The sequence below is a fragment of the Ostrinia furnacalis genome, unplaced genomic scaffold (assembly GCF_004193835.3).
Source record: "Ostrinia furnacalis isolate ACB-3 unplaced genomic scaffold, ASM419383v2 OfSCF7244, whole genome shotgun sequence".
Taxonomy (NCBI): Eukaryota; Metazoa; Arthropoda; class Insecta; order Lepidoptera; family Crambidae; genus Ostrinia; species Ostrinia furnacalis.
The window spans coordinates 48,117-70,768 of record NW_021137483.1 but is presented as its reverse complement, the minus strand read 5'-3'; the positions used below and the strand labels follow the sequence as shown (position 1 = coordinate 70,768).

The following is a 22,652-nucleotide window of genomic DNA, read 5'->3' as shown; positions in this document are numbered from 1 at the left end:
TCGTACGTGTTGTATCCGTATTTTTGCTGCCGAGTTTCATTTTGTATCATTAAGGTTAAGCGATACGGTAGGGTACCGGACACTAAAGAGTGAGTACTTTTTGTAATTAGTTTATTCCATTAAGTTTCACCAATAATTCCTATGGTTGAATTTTTTTATGACTTGGATTCGAAATGGATACCATTTTGCTGTAACTCACCTGGACTCAAATCGAAAATTTTATTTTCTTCTGTTCCATAAAAGCAATTCTTTACATAATGCGAAACGTAGATAATGAGGCATAGGAGATGGACATGGAATATTGAAACAAAAATAGATCTTAAAAGAAGTGGATTTTACATCTTCTAGTTTATCACTTTTCCTTCTAGTTTATCGATTTATCACTAAATGGTGTCCTTAAACGCATCTATAAAGCTTAATTGTCAAATTATTGAGCTTATAAACCGCGAGTCAACAATTCTGTTATTAAATCGTCTCAAATCGCCAAATTCACAAAGCATTTGGCATTTCGGTGACAACTGTATCTTAAAACGATGGAGGGCTCTTTGCATCGGACGCATAATAAACAGCGACTCAATTTGTAAGCTGCTTACCATTCGCACCCTAAACAGGGTTGCCACGTCGAAAACAAAAGCCGGACTCAGTGTTTAATTTGGCCGGACACTTTAATCTAAAAGCCGAACATATTTTTAAAAATAGTAATCATAGCTTAATAAACGCCCTAATTTATGTTCTAAAAGCTAAAAAATATTTCATAATAAAAAATCACGTCATGGCTTTACTTCTACGCTCGTCTTTTGGATGGCGCGGCAGTCACTTAGAAAGCCTAACAAAAGACAGAGAGGCCGGACAAGAAAATATTTGGTCAGACACGTCCGTAAAAAGCCAAACATGTCCGGCTGAAGATGGACACCTGGCAACCCTAGCCCTGTTCCCAGTCGGGAGTTACTGACATCTGTAAAGTTTCATAAATAAAACGGGACGCTTTTGTTAATGATTACAGGCGGCCTGTCAAAGTGTTGCCATGTTAATCGGTTACAGTTACAGTTCGTGGGAAAAGCTTGTGTTATTGAACTTAAACTGTGCTTATCTGACAGCAATACTTACTTGGCTTGAAGGTTGTAATGAAAGTACCGTTGTAATGAAGTTAATTCAGTTTACATGATTTATCAGCGTTAGATTCGTTGTTTCATTTCAGTTTTCGGAATTCACATAATTGCCGAATAATCATTCTAATCTCTTAAAATTAATACATGATCTAATCAGAAGGTTTCTCTTTATGTACTGTGCAGATCAATTTCCTTTATTTCCATTTAGGTTTACAATTTTTAATCACTTCGAGTTAAACTAGCGGCAATTTTTCAACAAAAATAGTGATCACGTAACGAAAACCTGAACAGTTCCACTCAAGTCATGTAAACGCTTCAAACAGTAAACGCAAACTTCACAGTTTTCGGTTAACTGAGAACATTGAATGGTAGTGCACTCTAATGTTACTTGTGCTATAGTTCATTCAACTTATGATGGTGATTTAGACAGATGAAACATTTCGTTTCATGAATCCAACTTCCTAAGAATAAAAATATTGAGGTGTAAAAATCAATCACTTTTTTGTGATTTTATCTTTCCAAAATACAATTATTAATCTTTCTCAATTAACCTAAACAAGAATTTCAAATACTTATTAGTTTATTATTTATTAAAATTTGTGAAAAAATATTACATGAAATGAAATGCATAATGCGTTAATCGGAACTTTTGCTCATAGGGATGGACAAGAACAATCGCAACCAATCAATAATCGGTATGGTGGTCATCTCACCATCGAATCATAATTATTCTTTCAGGATGGTCAAAGGTCAGTCAGTACGTGTGCGTTTGCCTTGTATGGCCGGTTGTGTTTTATGCGATTTCTCTACGAGTTGTTTGTCATTGTTATTTGTTGTTTTTAAAGAATAAAATGCATAATATTTAATTCTTTGTGATTTATTGTGTAATAACGTTTATTCCATATCCAGATAATTAAAATTCGTAGATATAATTTTGATTTTTCGTAGATAAAATTAAAAATCAAACAAATAAAAAGTCGATTAGATTTCTTAAGAAAATATTCTCGATTCTAAAAAATATAGAAGAGGTTTAAAAGAAGCGCCTCACTAAATAGAAGTGTCATAATCACTTTCTTACGCTGAATAGACTATAATGTGCTGTCGATAAAATAATAGTGATCACGGAACGAAAACCTGAACAGTTCCACTCAAGTCATGTAAACGCTTTAGGGTGGATTCGCCCAAACAAAAGTAAATTAATCTCAGAATAAATCGTCAGTTTTGACATATTTCCCATACTGAAACTGTCTGTGTCAGTTATACCAGGAGTTATTCTCGCATAAAAGTTTGGTCGAATCGGACCTTAAACAGTTAACGCAAACTTCACAGTTATCGGCTAACTGAGAACATTGAATCTACTATTCTATCAACAGCAAACTATAGAGAGTACTGCTCTCTAGTTTGCTGTTGATAGAATAATTAGCATCACGAATCGAGGACATGAGTTTCACTCAAGTCATGTAACGCTACAAACAGTTAACGCAAACTTCACAGTTTTCAGTTAACTGAGAATATTGAATCGTAGTGCACTCTAATGTCACTTTGCTATGTGCTGTCGATAAAATAATAGTGATCATGGAACGAAAACCTGAACAGTTCTAACCTGAATAGAAACTGTCTATCGACAGCAAACTTGAGTGTACTGAGATTCAATGTTCACAGTTAACCGAAAACTGTGAAGTTTGCGTTAAAACTGTTTGAAGCGTTTACATGACTTGAGTAGAACTGTTCAGGTTTTCGTTCCATGAGCGTTACATGACTTGAGTGAAACTCATGTCCTCGATTCGTGATGCTAATTATTCTATCAACAGCAAACCAGAGAGCAGTACTCTCTATAGTTTGCTGTTGATAGAATAGTAGATTCAATGTTCTCAGTTAGTTATTAGCATCACGAATCGAGGACATGAGTTCCACTCAAGTCATGTAAACGCTTCAAACAGTTAACGCAAACTTCCAGTTTTCGGTTAACTGAGAACATTGAATCGTAGTGCACTCTAATGTCACTTGTGCTAATGTGCTGTCGATAAAAGAATAGTGATCACAGAACGAAAACCTGAACAGTTCCACTCAAGTGATGTAAACGCTTTTTATTTGGATTCGACCAAACAAAAGTCAATTAATCTCAGAATAAATCGTCAGTTTTTCCCATACTGAAACTGTCTGTAACGTGTCACCAGGAGTTATTCTCGGATAAAAGTTTGGTCGAATCGGGCCTTAAACAGTTACGTAAACTTCACAGTTTTCGGTTAACTGAGAACATTGAATCTCAGTACACTCAAATTTGCCGTCGATAGAATAATTAGCATCACGAATCGAGGACATGAGTTCCACTCAAGTCATGTAACACTTCAAACAGTTAACGCTAACTTCACAGTTTTCGGTTAACTGAGAACATTGAATGGTAGTGCACTCTAATGTCACTTGTGCTAATGTGCTGTCGATAAAATAATAGTGATCACGGAACGAAAACCTGAACAGTTCCACTCAAGTCATGTAAACACTTCAAACAGTTAACGCAAACTTCACAGTTTTCGGTTAACTGAGAACATTGAATCTCAGTACACTCAAGTTTGCTGTCGATAGAATAATTAGCATCACGAATCGAGGACATGAGTTCCACTCAAGTCATGTAAACGCTTCTAAAAGTTAACGCAAACTTCACAGTTTTCGGTAAACTGAGAACATTGATATTTGTGTCGATAAAACAATTCGAATCAGACAGGAATAAGGACATAAACAGTGCCACTTAAGTCATGTAAACGCTTTAAACAGTTAACGCAAACTTCACAGTTTTCGTTTAACTGAGAACATTGAATTGCAGACTAATGTGCTGTCGATAGAAAAATTAGCATCACGAAACGAGGACATGATCAGAGGGCGTAGTGTGAGTTTTTACAACAAACGTTCTCACTAGTGAGCGCGTTAAAAAAATATATGAAAATTTTAGTTCTTGAAAGCTTCCGCTAGGGGCGCTGTACAATCCGTCATACATTGTCATATTTTTACGCGCTCTCTAGTGACGACGTTTGATGTAAACTCACACTTAACCCTCAGTTCCACCCAAGTCATGTAAACGCTTTAAACAGTTAACGCAAACTTCACAGTTTTCGGTAAAGTGAGAACATTGAATCGCAGCAGGGTTCAAACGGGAGCGAGCGCACAGACCTAATTTCCAGCTGTCACAAATGAACCGGCAGCCGTCACGTTCAGGCCACGCTGTGTATTACATCTCTTTTGCCAATTACTGGCGGTACTATTTTTGAACGTGGTGTTTCTTTTCATTATAGGCTATTAGGGAACTTTTCATTTTCTCGCTTTTCCAAATCAGAGAACGACAGATTTTTGTATTTAAAATTAGTGCAGGCGGGTGTAGGTTCTAAATTATTTGTTCACTAGCTATTGCCCGCGGCTTCACCCGCGTGAAATTTAGTTTGTCACAGATCGTCATAAAATTATAGCTTATATGTTATTCTGGGTTATAAACAACAATACTGTAAAGTTTCATCAAAATCTGTTCAGTAATTTTTGCGTGAAAGAGTAACAAACATCCAGACATTCACAAACTTTCGAATTTATAATATTAGTGACTATTTTATAATGCGAGCTTCTAAGGTGATGTTACTGAAATTCTTTGAGCATAAAAGCACAGAATAAGTTTGTAAACGCGAAGTTGCATTTATATGGATAAATGATTTTAAAAAACTCGAATACGAGTTTTAGCTGTCGGTGTTGTCGCTATGTTAAAGAACACTTATTGATCTACCTATTGACTATTTATTAGAGCTATTTTAAATATTTACAACGAAGACTGTATCTTAATGCATTACAAATAAGTTACAGATTATAGAGTTGGCTTTACAGATAATACAAACTGTTGGTAGAATTTCAAGGAATAGAAATCGATTTCCAAATCAAATGTTGTTTTTGCGATTTCCTGTTGCCAGCGTTTAGTTTGACAAACATTTATGCGATAGTTTAATAATAAGTGATTGTTACTAACTCAACGAATAATAACTATTGGGTCATTCCATCGTTTCGGGTGTTACGTTCGTACACACATATTCAATAATTTCATGTATTTTGAAATAGTATTTTAATAATGTTAGTGCCTTAATCTGTCCGTTTTTAGTTGTTTTATCTTAATAATAAAGTTTGTACAGCTTAGGATGTAGGATAATGAAAATATGAGTCGAAAAGTGTGCGTTTCGGGCGTTACGAGATTTTGCCTCTATGTTCTGACTGTTGCTGCATTTACTCGAAATTTAGCGAATTTTCTTAAGGAATCATACCTAAAACTTACAGGACTTCTAAAGTATGACATTTACAAACCATGTAACATACAATCACTGTTAAATAAAACGTTTTACTATTTTTTTATAAATTTTTTCTTTGTTTCGGGTGTTACAATGGTTCTGTTTCGGGTGTTACGAGTACGAAAATTCAACTCGTTTTATCGATAAAATCGGTGTTTTATTAGTCTCTAGGTACTACAAAATAAGGAGTACAACAAATAAACACAAATAGAGCGAATTCTGGTTTGAAATTACGAAGCAGCTTTTTTTAAAAAATATACAAAGTTCAAGTTTAATTTTTCCTCAGTATATAGCTTTTTCTATTGTTTTTGGCTTGAAATAGCATTACTTTAATTTCTAATTACGATATTTATTGGAAATGTCAAACATCGACACTTTTTAGCAATACCTTAATTTTAGTGTTAAGTCGACATTTCAAAAAAGTCTTAAATTGAGAAATATGACTCCTTTTCCGATGCCAGCGCTAGTGGGAGGTCAAAGGACCCTTACAGTAATACTTTTTCACTTCTCCAAGCAATATACACACATTATCGACGTATAAATAAAAATGTAATACCCGAAACGTTTCGGGTGTTACAGTTTTTAATCAAGAAAGAAACATACTAAATTAGTATCATGCTCAGATATTAGTTAGTATTTGAAATCATTACTACCATGACCTTACTTTTACCAAATATTGTTATTCTAATCCATGTGTAAGGTACAATAATAAAACAAATACCTGTTTTTCTGTTTCGGGTGTTACATCGCCGAAGTAACAAGAAAACACACTTAAAACTTGATGATTATCCATTTTTTTGGGACTATGACGCTATCTACCAATACTATGATAAATACCCTCGAATCATATAGTGGCAAAACGTTTCACAGATTGATAGTTTTTTTTTAAATCGTATTACCAATAATTAGAGAGAAAATGATCATTCAGACAGTTGACTTAAGTATAGACTTTGAAGACTAATAACTTAAAAAATTACTTGTTTCTTTCAGATTTTTTTTGTTGCACATTATAATTTGGAATGTTTACTTTCAAAATTCATCAGATTTAATGCGAAAAGAACATATTTATTTTTTCACCCTCGGTAACATTTGTCATGGAATGACCCTATTATTTTGATCCTTCCAGCCAAGAAGATTAGGTATAATCTTCAGCTGTCACAAATAAAACGGCACCTGCCAATCGCAGGGCTTGATACCCTCATTCTAGATACCATTTTCGTGGACCTGTCTAGTCCAGTACATTTCTGACGTCGAATGTTGTTACCTAAATGTTTTTGACAAATAGGTAATTCTTCTTACAATCTTACTTTGATATTAACAAACGTCAAAAATCTGTCAAACTCCATACAAAATACATCTGTTATCGTTATAGTCACGGTTAAAATTATGTGGTGCAACTCAGCCTTACAGTTTAGTTGCAAAATCACAATTTTTTTTATCCACAACGAGGAAGCTCTTGGCCTGTATCTCACCTGATGGTAAGTGATGATCAGGCTGAAGGTGGAAGCGAGCTTCACCCGGAATCCTCAACTACGGAGGAACTGGCTATCTCACCTTTAACTGCCTAAATTAGGTTAACTACATTAAGATGACGCAGGGCGCAGGGTTTATCTTGATATACCGTCTGTAGACTTTGCACCTAAACTCATTCACAACATTATTGGTCCCGCATCAACAGTTTCAATATTTGTTTTTATTCAGATGCGTTGGTATTAAATTACATGGGGAATAGTGTTCAAATAAGCTCATTTCCAGCTGTCACTATGCCCCGTCACTGGCAGGATGTGGCGGTGTTCACGGAATAACGTAAATTACGTGTAATGCCTTTTATGTGCCTTACCTTTAGTTTCTCAGCTTGGCGATAACTTTTAGAGGCCATTGTAAAGCGATTTGCGACTAATTCTGCTAATGTCATACAAAAAATTCCATGAAAGATGCTAATATTACGGTCAGTTTCTTCTCTTCTGCGAGACGTGTCTATTCGCTACCAAAAGTTATTGTTTGTCAGATAGGCTAAGTCCTAATAGGCTCTGAAATTTCGTCGACAAGTACCTAGTGCAATAAATTATTGAGCATTGAAACTGATCTGGACATGAGATGCTTTTTGAATGTTTCAAAATTTCCTAGACTTTAATTTCGTTTACCAAAATGCATTTTCGATTACTCAAATCTATAGATGACCGTTTGTTGCTGAATTCACTTTAGGATGTTTATTGAACGCATTACTCGTAAAACGCGTAAATTACATTCGGCATCAATACGCGACGGGGCAGAGTATAATTTTAATTTCCATTACGATTTTATTACGCTGATTTGTGACCATTTTTTATAGTGACAATATTTAACGAGTGACTAATTTATCGTCTTGATGATTATGCTGATGTCATACTGTAATATGTAGTATTTAAAAAGTATTGCTATTATTTTATGTCATTTTACATCATTTTGTTGGGTGCGCCAAAGTTCACCTAAATTTTCAACTCCGAAAATTGGAAGTCCGAAAATGTTCTTCCTAAAATTTTTCATCCTAACAATCACAATTCCTAACTACTCTGTCTCTAATGTTCATAATTCCGAATCATTCAACTTCATAATGTCATTAGCAATAAACATCTTTTATACTTTTATTTGTTCTTCTAGATTTTCTCAACATAACCATATTTTACACTATTATTCAAAGTCATATCTTTTTTGTTTAGATTTCTTTCTTTGACGATATATCAAAGTTCCAGAAGCGAATCGGTCCTATTCATAATTATTGGTTTAGGTTAGGTTAGAACTGTGACCACAACGCACGAGCCGAGCGAGCGAAGCCAGAGTCCCGCTCCAGTCATTCAGTCAAGTTCCAGAAACGAATCGGTCCTATTCATTATTATTGGTTTAGGTTAGGTTAGAACTGTGGCCTTACGATTCAAATATTATGGTATTGTTTAGGGATAAAAGTGTTATGATAAAAAACAGTAGGAGTTTAAATATATTTACATAAATGATATTATTAATTACAATTTTCGGAAACATGAGTGTTATGAACATCGCCGGTAGCACTACAAATATTATGAATGAAAACTTTAGGATGAAAAATTTTAGGAAGAGTGATCATTCGGATTTAAAATCGTTAGGAAGAACAATTTCGGGTAAATAACTTTAGGTGAGCCAATATGGACCCCATTTTGTTTGAGGTACATATTGATTTTTTGCCTTAGTGGACCTCTACTGCAACGATTTTTATAGGCTGGGTTAGTCCTTAGGTTTATAAACCCTAAGCCATTTTAAATACCTCATCGGCGCTTTTATAACCAACCTTATGATGAAAGGGTGTGTGTGTAGCCTATAAAACAATAAAGTTATTGAGTTGCTATAGGTTGAATCTTGTAACGAGATGTAGAGCGATTTTTATCCACATTATCTCAGAAATTCCTACAGAATACGCTGCAATGAGACTTCAAAAGGCTTAATTCAATTCCACCAACTCGCATCGTTTGTAGGGAATAGGGATACCAGTCGATAATGAAAGTGCCCATAAAATAATCTCTACGATTCCGATTGCGGAAGTAAGCGAGTCATTTTCCTAAGTACATTTTAATCGCGTTGTTTTTTGGAAGGCCGAGTATAGCAATCTCCTATCGATTGAGTTTGTTACTGTTTGGATTCGATGCCCATTGTAATGTAAACGTGTGTTATTATTGCCAAGGTCGAGTACTGGCGCTTGTTAAAGATTAATCGAATTGAAAGTGGTCGGAGTCTTTGAACTTTTGGAGATTTTTTTGTTTAAATCCAGGAGAGGTATTTCATCAAATTGGATTTTAATAATCGTATGTGAAATTGCTCAAATAGCATAGGGTAAATAGACGATTGGGTCGCGATTTCGTAAATACGTTCCCAGACATTTGTGTGTAGTTGTTATGTATGAAAGCATTGAGAAACACTTTTTATCTGTAGTCATGTTGAAGGCATTAGTGGTGACAGTTGAGTAGGAACTGCTTGTAAAGATGTCAATAGTTCACATGACAATTAGCACCAAGTGTACCGCGGCGTGGTACCGCGACTGACAATGGATCTTTTAATAATCTGATTTTTTCATTGTTTCAGACATTTAGTTGCCGAACAGTTACCAAGGATGGTAGCTGAAACCACACCCGTGAGTACCTAGAAATATATTGATTTTAATACATTTTTGATGAATTTAAAATTGATTATTTAACGTCAATTTGAAAAGAAATACGATATTCTTTACAGTAATACACATCACAACCTTGCTACGGATTTGGTCGTATACCGCCATCTATGAGACGTTTTGCGCGACAACTGCTATGTTCCCGCTGGATTCACGTTTAGGGTTGGTGTCTTGTTCCATTAGCTCGCGAAAAATCCGCTAGGTGGCGCTGAACGTTTACTCGGTAAATGGCAGCGCTTCTGTTAGATGGCGTTGGTGTCGCAAAAACCGGAACTTTTAAAGAACCCGAAGGCTTCATAAATTCTTTCACTTTTATCCTAGGTGGCGTATTTTGCGACTTTTTAAAGTTGAGTACATTTTGCAGAAAATGTTTGTAATTTTTATGTTGCACGAACACAAAAAAATGCTAAGTAAAAGCGCTTCAGACGAGAGTTAACTAGCATTCGGATATAAAAACTCGTTGTAGCGCTGTAACGGTTGTTTGCATAGCAAAAAGAACGTAAGAGCTCTTCCTAAAAATCCCAGCTCATGTAAAAGTCTGCATTCAAGCGTAATTTAATGCCCCGTATGGAGTTTACACGTAACATTCTCGCATAATTTCGCGCGTCCGGAGAGAGCCGAATTATAACATTTTGGCACGATATTCCACTTTTAAAATATCATCATGAAAGATTGCATACGGTCGGGTCAGGCGGTCCATTGTCCGCAGGGCTGTAACTGTGTTCGGTAAATTTATATAAACCGTTCCAGCCCTCATATTGCTCGCTATCGGTTCATTAATATACTATATCCTGTAGCCGCTATGCGATACAATAGCCCAATAGCCGCAGAACGCTCGCGATTGCTCGAGTAGGGAATTTATAGCGGTTAGAATTTTGGATACTCGTTTCGCTACGGTTGGATTTTGCAGCTTTTCTATTAATAATGCCCGAATCGAGGGGAGCGGAGCTGATATTGATTTTATGATGATATACTATGTATGGGCCGAAGTTAATTGGAAGTTTTTAAGTGATATTGGACATTTGGTTAGTTAGACAGTGTCAACGGCAGGACGTGTCTTTAAAAATTTATACAGTTAGACAAATGACAGTTGTTTTGTTTACTTTAGTTGCCCTATAAGAACTTCTATACGCAATGTTTTTTTCATTCGACTACGTTATGCTAATGCATATGAATGAACCTGAAGTATAAGATCAGAATCTTTATAATCTTGGTGCAAATTGGATCTCGTGTGGATTCCAGTAAATTTTCGGGAAACGAACCACTCCGCTGCAGCTGCAGTGTAGCTCACGCCTGTTCCGGATATTCAGCGTTACGAATGGCTTTATTAAGACTAAATATTACAATTTCCGAGCAACTATTGCGATGGTTAGAATTGCTAATGCGCCTCCGAAGGAGCTCAGTGAAAAGATGCGATTGCGCTGCCGACTCCGGCTTCCTGTTTTATGAGCGGCGAAATTGCAGTTTCACACAGACTTGCCAACTTCCAGCTGAATGTTACTCTTTAGACTGATTTAAATACTGCTATTTCTTGTCAGTGCCGCTTGTTAATAAATCCCCAAACTTAAAATACACCCAGTTTTAATTCTAAATATCAACGCAGATAACCGAATCAAAGAAAAAGACAACGACAATAATATCTCGAGTCATTCTTGAGCCTAAAGATAATAAAAGGGGCTGCGCCTTGCAACCACAAATTACTATGATTTAATATTGCTTAGTTATCTGCGGGTTGGTAATTTGTTAGCGCGGATCTTGGCCCCGCGTCGGGCGCCATTGTTGCTCGCCGGCGCTGCCTTTTGTTCATCGCCTACCTCCGCGATACCATCTTGAGTTATTATGATTAGGATTCTTTGCCAAGTGACGCAGACTCGCTAATTCCTTCATTATCGTTTTAGTTCAGCTCACTCGCCCAGTTTTGTAAAGCTTTTTGTTGTCGCCTCCAGTTGTTTGCATTAAACGAATCCATTACTGGAATTTAAGAACGTCCATCAAGGAACGTTGATTCGTTCGCGTCGTCCACGTATTAAAGCACTCTATTAATTTTACATGCGTGGAGGTGACCCCCTAGATTAATAAATGTCGCCATCGGTCGTAAAGTCAATGGTGTTCATATATCAAGTGTCGCGTCACGCATACGTGTGACTTTCATTTCATATAGTGCTCTTAAACGAATCGATCTTCGGGTGGCTTTTTCAATTAGTGAAAACATTCGATTGTCATTGTGTTTATAGTGTAATTGCTGGTTTGTTATCCATCCATCTTGACCGGTGTAATGGGTGGCCATCAGGGAAATGAATCGGCCGGGCTGGTCGGACGGAATGGGAGCGGCGTACAAGTGTTCTCCGTGCGAAATTGCTTTCCGTTATAATGCTTGAGGTGTCAGGGGATGCGTTGTTCCCGCGCAATCTGTTTAACGATTATTGTTTATGGCCGCGTATGTTAAAATCGATTGTTTTGATTCAACTGACCAGAGAACTCAACTGTTATTAAATTTTCCGTTACCTGTTAAAATAACGACTCTATCTCCTATGTTACTCATCATACTTTATTGTCTTTCAGATTCCCTTTCCTTTCAACACCTGAAGACATCCTCAAGAATCCTCTTACCTTGTTGCTCTCGACACCTGAAGACAAGAATCCCATCTATTGATCCCGTTGCTCCAGAAATCCAAGCATTACACTCCTGACTCCTTTCCTAAGCTCCCATTTGTTGTTGGTCGTTTATTTTAACACCTGACCGAGAATTTTTACTGTTCAACTCACGTTTCACAGCTGGGTCTCGGGTGCTATAAGTAATATTTGGCAGTAACTGTTAACAGTTAACTGTACTGTTAGTTGCGGCGGGAATAGCGTGAAAATCGTAAATATCTCGGCGTTATGGCATGGCTTGCAGTTAGCGAGGATTGCAGATACTGCAATCGTGAGGAGGGTGGGATCAGTAGGCACGTTCCTATGGCTATAAAGTCTACGTCAATTGACTTTGGCAATTTGTATTGGCTATGATAAAAATCTGCTGAAATAGAGTATTATCTCTTTGAATATTTCACTCAGGAAAGTTTTTGGCTAAGACAATATAGAAAGTACGATAAAAATTAGACGGACTTATTGTTTTGATTCATTGCCGACATCTTTTGGCGCAGATTATACAACACCTACACACATACTAGTAAGCGCTTCCACGTGTTGGGAAAAACGAAAAAGGAATTAGGTCTGAAAAAAATATACTTGGAAAGAAAACAGTCTTCTAAGTGGAGAGTCAGATAAGAATAATGTTTTTGCTCCTGTCATTTCCTCGAAATCTAGTAAATTATTTCGTGGATACAAGTATCCAACAACAAGTCCCCAACTTAGTAACTAACATCTCAAATTTAACGCAGCCTGTCTAGTGGAGTAATCCCATAATGGTGAAGCTCAATCGGCAACTACATAAACCATTTGCCGTGTTCGTATTCTGTACAGCAGACTGATTCGACTTATCACTTTCTAAATAAGCAATATCTCAGTTAAAACTATCTGTCTAGTGATTTTGTGTCTGATCACATAACTTTAAGGCCCAATCGGCAACTCTACATAAAGCTACATACCTTTGCCGTGTACAGCAGACAGTGCAAATGTGCAAAGAAGATAGTAGATGATTTGTTTGACCAACATGGTAAAGAAATATCTCAGTCTGTAAGTGGTTAATAGAACTCTTTGGAGTTATGACGTCATCATTTTGAAGCCCAATCGGCAACTCTACATCTTACATAAAGCTACGTACATTTGCCCTTGGTATCCTGTGTATCAGCACTGCAATGGCACGCCGCGTTAGTTACACCACTTATAACTCAAGAACGGCTGAACCGATTTAGCTGAAAATTGTCAGGGAGGTAGTTTAGAGCCAGGAGAAGGACATAGGATACTTTTTATTCCGTTCGAAATTTAAAAAAAGTCTGCTTATTTATTGCCATTAAGGCGGAACAAAGTTCGCCGGGTCAGCTAGTTAGAAGTAAGTAAGTATTATTGCAATATTTGCAATCCACACGGCTGGCGCTATCATGTCACACATGCCATCTCGGTCACATCTCGTACATCCCTCTCGCTCACACTTGCTTCATCCAAAGATGGTTTACACATACAACAGAGTAATTTTGAAGCTCAATCGGGTACTCTACATAAAGCTACGTTAACCATTTGCCGTGTACCCTGTGCATCAGCACTACAATGGCACGCGGCGTGCGTGCCACTCCCCATTCATTACAAAGATTATTTATACAATAGAGTAATATTGCAATATTTGCAATCCACACGGTCGGCGCTATCATGTCACACATGCCATCTCGCTCACATCTCGTACATCCCTCTCGCTCACACTTGCTTCATCCAAAGATGGTTTATAAATACAACAGAGTAACTTTGAAGCTCAATCGGGTACTCTACATAAAGCTACGTTAACCATTTGCCGTGTACCCTGTGCATCAGCACTACAATGGCACGCGGCGTGCGTGCCACTCCCCATTCATTACAAAGATTATTAATACAATAGAGTAATATTGCAATATTTGCAATCCACACGGTTGGCGCTATCATGTCACACATGCCATCTCGCTCACATCTCGTACATCCGGTACATCCCTCACGCTCACACTTGCTTTTTCATCCAAAGATGGTTTATACAACAGAGTAATTTTTCCTACATTCTAATTTTGAAGCTCAATCGGGTACTGTACATAAAGCTACGTTAACCATTTGCCGTGTGCCCTGTGCATCAGCACTGCAATGGCACGCGGCGTGCGTGCCACTCCCCATTCATTAGGCGGCGAGTGCTTCCGCGCGTTTATCAATCTACCCGCACCGTCGGCGCCCACTCTTGCTTCGGCCGGGATTTACAAGACGATAGATAACCATTACTACATGTATTTTTACATGTTTAGTCTTGGGTGTTAGCCAAATCTTACATTTGATGGTAAATTAGAGGGTAGTTGAGATTAAATGACCCGATTATGATAACGTGTTGGGAGTCTGTACTCTTTATGTCATATCATTGTCTGTTTGTTTACCATTCTTTTTGATAAGAGTTTTTATGAACTGTAATTCAATCAAATCAAGTATTATAGTTAAAAGGGGACCCCAGCCACTTGCAGCAATATGTAAACTTTAAAGATACTGAATAAATTATTTTTTCATTTTCAATTAATTTTTTTTACATGTAAATAAATGAAAGCTTGTAAAAATTAACCTTGTGTTTACTTTCATTCAAAAATTTTGAGATGTCATCTCATTAAAATAGGCAGCACTAAATCTGATGAAAAGAATATAAAGTGACATCACTAAAAGTAATTTATACAGTCGAAATTAGAAATTACAAATACAGCAAAATGTGCTTGCATATAGACCGCTTGGTTTCTACCAGTTTGAATATTTAAACAGCTAACTCTATGATGAAATATGCACTTGCGTGGTGCAAAATATAACTTTATGTCGTAACTTGTTGAATTAACTGATTTTTTAGAAAACTGCTGTAATAAAGGCTAAAAGTTTCCTTAAGCTTTTATATTAAGTTGGTATTTGTAATTGCAAAAAGTGATGTTAAATTTAACCTTTTTCAGCAGAACGTATCTGGCTGAATAAAATTCCTACTCAGATGTTGCTAAATGTTTTTTTACTGCCGATATATTGGGACATTATTTTAAAAACATACTCTTGGCTTACTCAATTTGGATCGGAAATCGATAAAGCAATCGAAAACTCTAAATTTCCAATTTGTCAGGCACCCAAACGCTTAAAGTAAACGCTGGCCTTTCAACCCGTCGATGCTCGAGGGTTCCGTAGACACAAATCAAGGAAAGCAGCCAGAACATCCTGTTCCAAAGAGAGCATAGCTTCATCTTCTTCTTGTCGTGTCGACAACAAACCTACAGTGTCAGCCCAAAACTGCTACAAGGGGGGCGTTGTCAGTAGCATTCATGGCGTTATTAAATATGGGATGTTTTTCATATTTTCTCCTAGATTCATACGTAAGTATAATATTTCCAATTAAAATATTTTTTGTGCAGAGGAAATTATAACATCAATTAACTAAGCTTGTAAAACAGAGCTAGAACTAAGCAATATTGTGTGTAAAAACTGCAATATACTTAGTACTTCGAATCTAGATAACGCGAACTGTGAGTATAACTTCAGCTAATGCCTAGTAGTCATTATAGTCACAATTGTGATCATACACTCATGTCCTGCTGATAGGAAAAGGTAAACATGTAGCAAGCAAGTAAATCAGAAAAAAAAGAGTAAATTTTACGCCACTTCAGTCATGTATGTATGAGTGTTTTAAAAACTATGCCTTTAAATCTGTGACTGAGTTTGTTCCGGCGTTTCTTCTCAGCACTTGCCATATGTTTGTCTCGAAGCGCTAGTAGGGCCCAAAAGATAAGGAGACATGTAAAGTGCGCCATTAGGGCTAAATTTTCTTTTTTATTATTTACTATATTTTGACGTCCATAAGTGCCACTTGTGGTAGACCAAATCAAAAATATTTCAATTCAATTAAGAAATTGAATAAATATTTTTGATTTTGATTTTGATACATAGGTCATAGGTATCTCGATCTCTCCACCACCTCACGAAGGTCGACCGTTGTGTCTGCTCTGTGGTCCCGCTCCGGTTAAATTCATCGTATAAAGTGCGGGCGTAATGTCCGCCGTCGGATCCGGCCCGGACACCTGCGGCCCGGTGATCCCGGATTACTGCCGGCAGCTGAGATGCGATAGATAAAGCGGCCATTAATGTTGCTGAATTATGCTGACTTGAGACTACTTAGGCAGTTTGTAGTTTCACTTGCGACTGGTGCTCTGCTAATGGTTTTATGGAGTGGAGAGCCGATACATTGTATAATGAATTGGCGCACGTCTTCTTGGGATATTCTAGCTTCCTTCGTAAAAAATTTAATACGGCACAAACTATGTGGTAATAAGGTAAAACGTTTTGTAAAATACTTTCTAAGATAAAACAAAAAATCCATGTCTTGACTTGACCGGCGTCTAATTATACCTATCTTTCATAATCTGAACTTAACTTCTGTCAAAAAATGTAAGCAATGCTTGTGACGTAAAAAAAAATACTCTTTAACTAGAACTACTACAGAGTAGCATCGTAGGTAGTGCAGCAGTAGCAGACTGAAGATGACCAATCTATGAAGATTTGGGTGCTCTATTAAAAGATAGATTAGCTTGAGTTAAGTACCGAATAAGGTTCATTTTCACTTACAACTAGTGATACTGAAACGGCCTAGTCCCAGTTCACACAGCGCCCAACGAATCGAGTGTGGTCAGATTATTCGTCAGCTCCCTCCGATCGCGAAGGAGCGCTCACTCGAAATGAGGGATGGTTTAAGGCCATTGCACACGAAAGCTGAGCACGCGCATTGATGGTTGACGGCCTCTACACAAACTGTGTGTAAATCATCTTTGTAATATAGGTAGTGAATTCTTTAACAACTGTTTCAGATAGCTCTAGAAATGACACACTATACATTTGAGTATTCATTATAAGTAGTAGGCAATTTTTTTATGTCATCCGCCCCGATGGTTGATGTAGCCTGTATCGAATAGTGAGTGATGACCTCTACATGCCTATAAATACAATTTTTTAATACTCAAGTAAACAAAAGTATGACCACAGAATAATACTACGTATGACTGAGGTATTTATATTCTCATTCATATTATAGGAAAATATAGTTCATAATTAGTTGTACCGTGAATGTGTCAGTTAAGCAAGAACATAGTTGTGAAGGTAATGAAGCTTTTCAAGAGAAAAATCTTTAGACGTCACATGTCCTTTATGATGCGATTAAAAATTCCGACTTTACCACCAATAAAGCAGGCTAATTGCTTTGCTAGACATGTACTTAGTACAGCAAGCAATTAAGTTTGTACTTCAGAAGTTCTCAGGATGATTACGTATTGATTTGTAGGCGATACCAACGCCTAGACGGCCGTAGGCCTAAAGTATGACTAATGGTGTAGTTTTAAAGTTTTATGAGTTGAGCTTGGAAATTTATCGACACACATTAAATTGTACTTACTTATAAAATAACTTGACCTTCATTGGTTGGGTTTTTGTGGCGGTCAAGCTGTAGATCCTGGCTACACAGGAGTTGCAGTGGTGGGAATAGTCCCGTTACTTATAAAGTACTTATCTAAATATCTTTAGGAGTATAGTTAATAGTAAATAGGCATATACTAAATATAAAACAAAATGCTACATCTATAACATCAACATCAGGTATAGTTGTGATTAAATTCATGCCTATAGTTTAGTAACCCTTTACATATTTAGACTGAAACCCTACATTGTATACTGCCAATGTCTTATGTGTTTTGCTGTTGGTGTACCTTTATAGATAAATAAACCCTTACGCCCGTATTCACAAACAATTCTTGCTTAAGTGAAGCAGTAAATCTAACGCACAGCGTTGAATAGAAAATGATGAAAATGAAAATGATATTTATTTAGTCCAAAAATATTACAGTACCTACATGATCTGGTTACTGTTACATTCAGAATAAAAACGGATTATAATTTATACAGTAAGTATGTACTAACAGCATCACTGGACTCCACACTAGGATTCCCTGTGTCGTGGAGACCAGTTGTGCAGGACGACTACAAATCGGCCGAGCGGAACCCTAAAAATATCAAAAGAAACCGCAGTAAATACGTATACGCAACTATAGCTATAGATATGTAATAAATCATCGGCGCTCGGCAAGTACCAAAAAAGACAGAGACAGCGCGAGCGCGCAAAGGATAGCGATAGTACGCGCGCCCGCGATAACCGCCCTTACGATGTACGAAATAAGGCTCATATCCGGACGCCTTATAGTTTGTTTACGACTCCCGCGAGTTCGAGTAAGTACTTGCGTATTCCCGAATACGGGCGGACCGCGTTCCAGAAAATAGGCGGGCTTTTATGGGTATATAAACCGGCTGCCGGGCCGCACCAAGCATAGTCTTCTACAAGCAACCGAAGAGTATAGTAGTAGTAATAGTCTTCTCTAATCAACCGAAGTGAATAGTCTCAAGACAGTCTACGAAGAAGTCTACTCTCGCCGAGTTCATAGTGAAGATAGTTAATAGAAGAACGACTACAGCATAGACCTCGGACACCGTTATAGCATAGCGACATCGGATACCGTATAGACCGGACTCCTACAGCGTGTGACATCGACCGCACCGTGTTCACCGTATAGAACGTCACACCGCACATAGTATAGAAGCCACGAGGAACGAAGACGTGGCAACGATCCACCACCGATTATAGTATAGTAGTGCAGCGATTGGAGACACCGTCAGCGGAGCTTCTACAGTCTACAGTCCACCGCGGGAAAAAGGGAAGTAAGTAAATTTTAAGTTGCAAGATTTTACAACTCCAGATGTCAAAGTAAATAAAAGCTTGTAGATAGCTTTACAAAGAAAAGAAAGATTTATGAAGAAAATAAAAAGTACTGTCTACGATAAATTTGTTAGGCCGTGTTGCACCGTCTTACTTTAACATTGATATCTAAATTTTGGATGTCAAAAATCTGTCTAACATAAAACACCGGTTATTGTCAGTTAGGGTCAAAGTTAGGTGGTGCATCTCAGCCTTAGTGTATTTTAATTAAATTTAATACAAATAAGGACGACGAAAATAATCGATAAGTGATCTCACTCGAATATTTCTTATAGTAGGTATACAAGATGTCGAACAAATGGTTACTTACTGAAAAATTGCTTCATGAGACCTAGCAAATGGCATCAATAATATGTTTAAGAACGAACTGAATCTATTAAAAAAACCTATATTTCCAGCTTTCATACATTTAATACTGTTACAAACAAACACGAAATCAATGGTTTCTGAGAATTCTGAGTGCCTTAATGCCGTCCCCTTTATCTGTTTATTTAGTGTTTATTAATTAGTAGCTCTTGATGATATTGTAGCAAGTTAAACTTAAAATCATGTTTTCCGTAAATAATTTAAATAAGAATGCAATTTACGAGTTCGTTGTTTGATTATTATAATAATATATTACTCAATTAAAAATTTAAATTTTAAAAATTAACACTTCTAATATGGTAGGTATGGCTGGCGGCATACATTTAGAATGAAATACGGAAACATTGATTTTTCTCATAGGTCCAGTTTATTCTTTGACCTATTTATTGTTATTGTTTTAAAGAGCACTTACAGGAACAGTAAACAGTTTCTCGATATCTTGTATAATTAAAAATCAAGTGAAATCACTTATCGTTTCCACCCTGTACACAAATCGGCCGAGCGGAACCCTAAAAATATCAAAAGAAACCGCAGTAAATACGTATACGCAACTATAGCTATAGATATGTAATAAATCATCGGCGCTCGGCAAGTACCAAAAAAGACAGAGACAGCGCGAGCGCGCAAAGGATAGCGATAGTACGCGCGCCCGCGATAACCGCCCTTACGATGTACGAAATAAGGCTCATATCCGGACGCCTTATAGTTTGTTTACGACTCCCGCGAGTTCGAGTAAGTACTTGCGTATTCCCGAATACGGGCGGACCGCGTTCCAGAAAATAGGCGGGCTTTTATGGGTATATAAACCGGCTGCCGGGCCGCACCAAGCATAGTCTTCTACAAGCAACCGAAGAGTATAGTAGTAGTAATAGTCTTCTCTAATCAACCGAAGTGAATAGTCTCAAGACAGTCTACGAAGAAGTCTACTCTCGCCGAGTTCATAGTGAAGATAGTTAATAGAAGAACGACTACAGCATAGACCTCGGACACCGTTATAGCATAGCGACATCGGATACCGTATAGACCGGACTCCTACAGCGTGTGACATCGACCGCACCGTGTTCACCGTATAGAACGTCACACCGCACATAGTATAGAAGCCACGAGGAACGAAGACGTGGCAACGATCCACCACCGATTATAGTATAGTAGTGCAGCGATTGGAGACACCGTCAGCGGAGCTTCTACAGTCTACAGTCCACCGCTCTCCGTTTCACCGCATCCGTACAGCCCACTCCGCTCATTCACTCCAGTCATCGATTATCTGGCCTCCGATAGTTCCGTACAGTTTTTCTAGCCGGATAATAAACAGTCCTGCACACCAGTCTTCCCATTGAAGTTTCGAGATAAAGTGCGTGCATGACTTTGTATATATTTTGAAAATTTTAACTAACTTGAAAAAATCGAACTGCCTAAGGCAGGAATTGAACCCACGAATATTTATAATTTTCAAATAAGTTTGAGATGCGACTCTTATCGTTAGAAATTAAATAACTTTGTATGTGTGTAGAGCTCTGTGATTGGTTCGTGTGTCACCCTGTGTTTGTGAATACGGGCGTTAGTCGGACACGCAAGTTCAAAATAATTTCCACTATTTTAGAATCTTGATTTATTGAGGCTTAAAATAAAAACAAAAGTAGACTGCAACAATTTAAATGCAATAATATTCAGAACATTATATCTACGTAATGTGGAAGAAGGGCCTACACCGTCACTTTTCGGTTAGAAGAGGATATGACGAATCAACCGTGCGCCTTTTGATCAGTGATGCGGGGAGGGACGCGGTCGGGATGTCCCCACTAGAAAACCGTGTTTTATATGGTTTATAGAAGAATGCCCTTTTGTATGGCCAGCTGGATCTCGTAATAATACATTTCACTGAGCAAATCGGTTTTTATATGGGTTTTTGGACGCTTATTACTTTTGTGAGCATAACATGAACGATTATTATTTTAGTTACGTGGTTTTGGTCCAACATAAAGTTGAGCTTTATATGCCCAAACAAAATAATGTGTGTGTGATCTATACACTGTTTTATACGCAATCTTATCATTTTGGTAAGTGTGAACTACGGGCGCATATTGTTCCTGTCAAACGTACTGCTTTGTGGACCGGTGTGGTCACACAAAACTGATTTAGACCCAGTAGACCCAGAAGCCCAGAAGGCTTAGTTATTTATTGATAAAAAATATGGATTTCATGATTTTCTGCTGAGTACGAAAATAATAAAATAAAAAATACGATTTATTTATTTATTACGATACGATTATTGCAAGCATTTAAAATGTGCCATATTGAATCATGTCAGACGGCTCTTACACCTGTTACAATTATGAAGGGTGCGAAAAGATCAGGCTAAATAGCTGTTATAGCGTATGTAAACCATAGAAGAAAAAGCCTTAAGTTCTACTGCATAACCTATATTCTGCGATGCGTTGCACGGCCGTCACTGCGCGTCCGATTGGGCCCATTCATTACGGCCCATTTATTGGACATTAAGCACATTGCTAATGGTGCAGCGGATTTAATTAACGCTCTAAAATAGACAGCCGTTGTTTCTGTGCGTCAATCAGCACTCCACGAATATGCTGAAGTGGAAGGGTATTCGGCAATTATGAGGCTCTATTGTGTGGTGGACAGCAGTTAGGTACTGGTGCATTGTTTACTGTTGAATTTTGGGCATCTACCTTCACCATCCCTCATCAAGACTGCTCATAGACGTAGAGCCAGTTCCTTAATGCGTAGTTAACTAGCAAATTGTTAATCAAATAAAAAAAAATCACCTTAGGCTGACACCAGCTAACTATACTAGCTCATTTAATCTTTAGTTAGACGTAACTCCATTTTGACATTTTAGACACTTTCCTCATCACTATCATCAATCAGAACCAGTTTTTAATAATAGTAAACTCGAATAGTGTTTTGTTACTTTCAGCGAAAAAATTGCTCTTATACCGAGTCCAGCCCAGCCCTAACTACTAGCTTATGTAATCTTTAGTCAGATGTAGTAACCCTAGTCCACTTGATAACGTTATTATCTCATTCGTCCTATTCGACCCAAAAGTTTCGACTTTGCCCAGTCAGTCTTGCCGGAGGATCGTCTGGCGAAACCTAGCAACAACTGGCTAAGCCTCCGGTTTTACATAACTGCTTATTTGGGCGAAGGTCCGTTGCTATTTTCTGCCGTGACAAAGTAAACTATCAACTTACACAGTGTCGCACTTGAGATATAGGGAGGGTCATTCCAATTTACA

The 22,652-nt window shown here is 37.6% G+C and overlaps 1 long non-coding RNA gene across 1 annotated transcript in view; it reads left to right on the top strand.

Moving 5' to 3' along the window:
* The window catches only part of LOC114363724 (uncharacterized), a 28,770-nt gene extending 16,291 nt beyond the window's left edge, over nucleotides 1-12,479 (top strand). The window contains exons 2-3 of the long non-coding RNA XR_003656797.1: nucleotides 9,512-9,560; nucleotides 12,159-12,479. This is a non-coding gene — a long non-coding RNA (uncharacterized LOC114363724). The remainder of the gene's footprint in view (nucleotides 1-9,511; nucleotides 9,561-12,158) is intronic.
* Nucleotides 12,480-22,652: the final 10,173 nt, after the last annotated feature.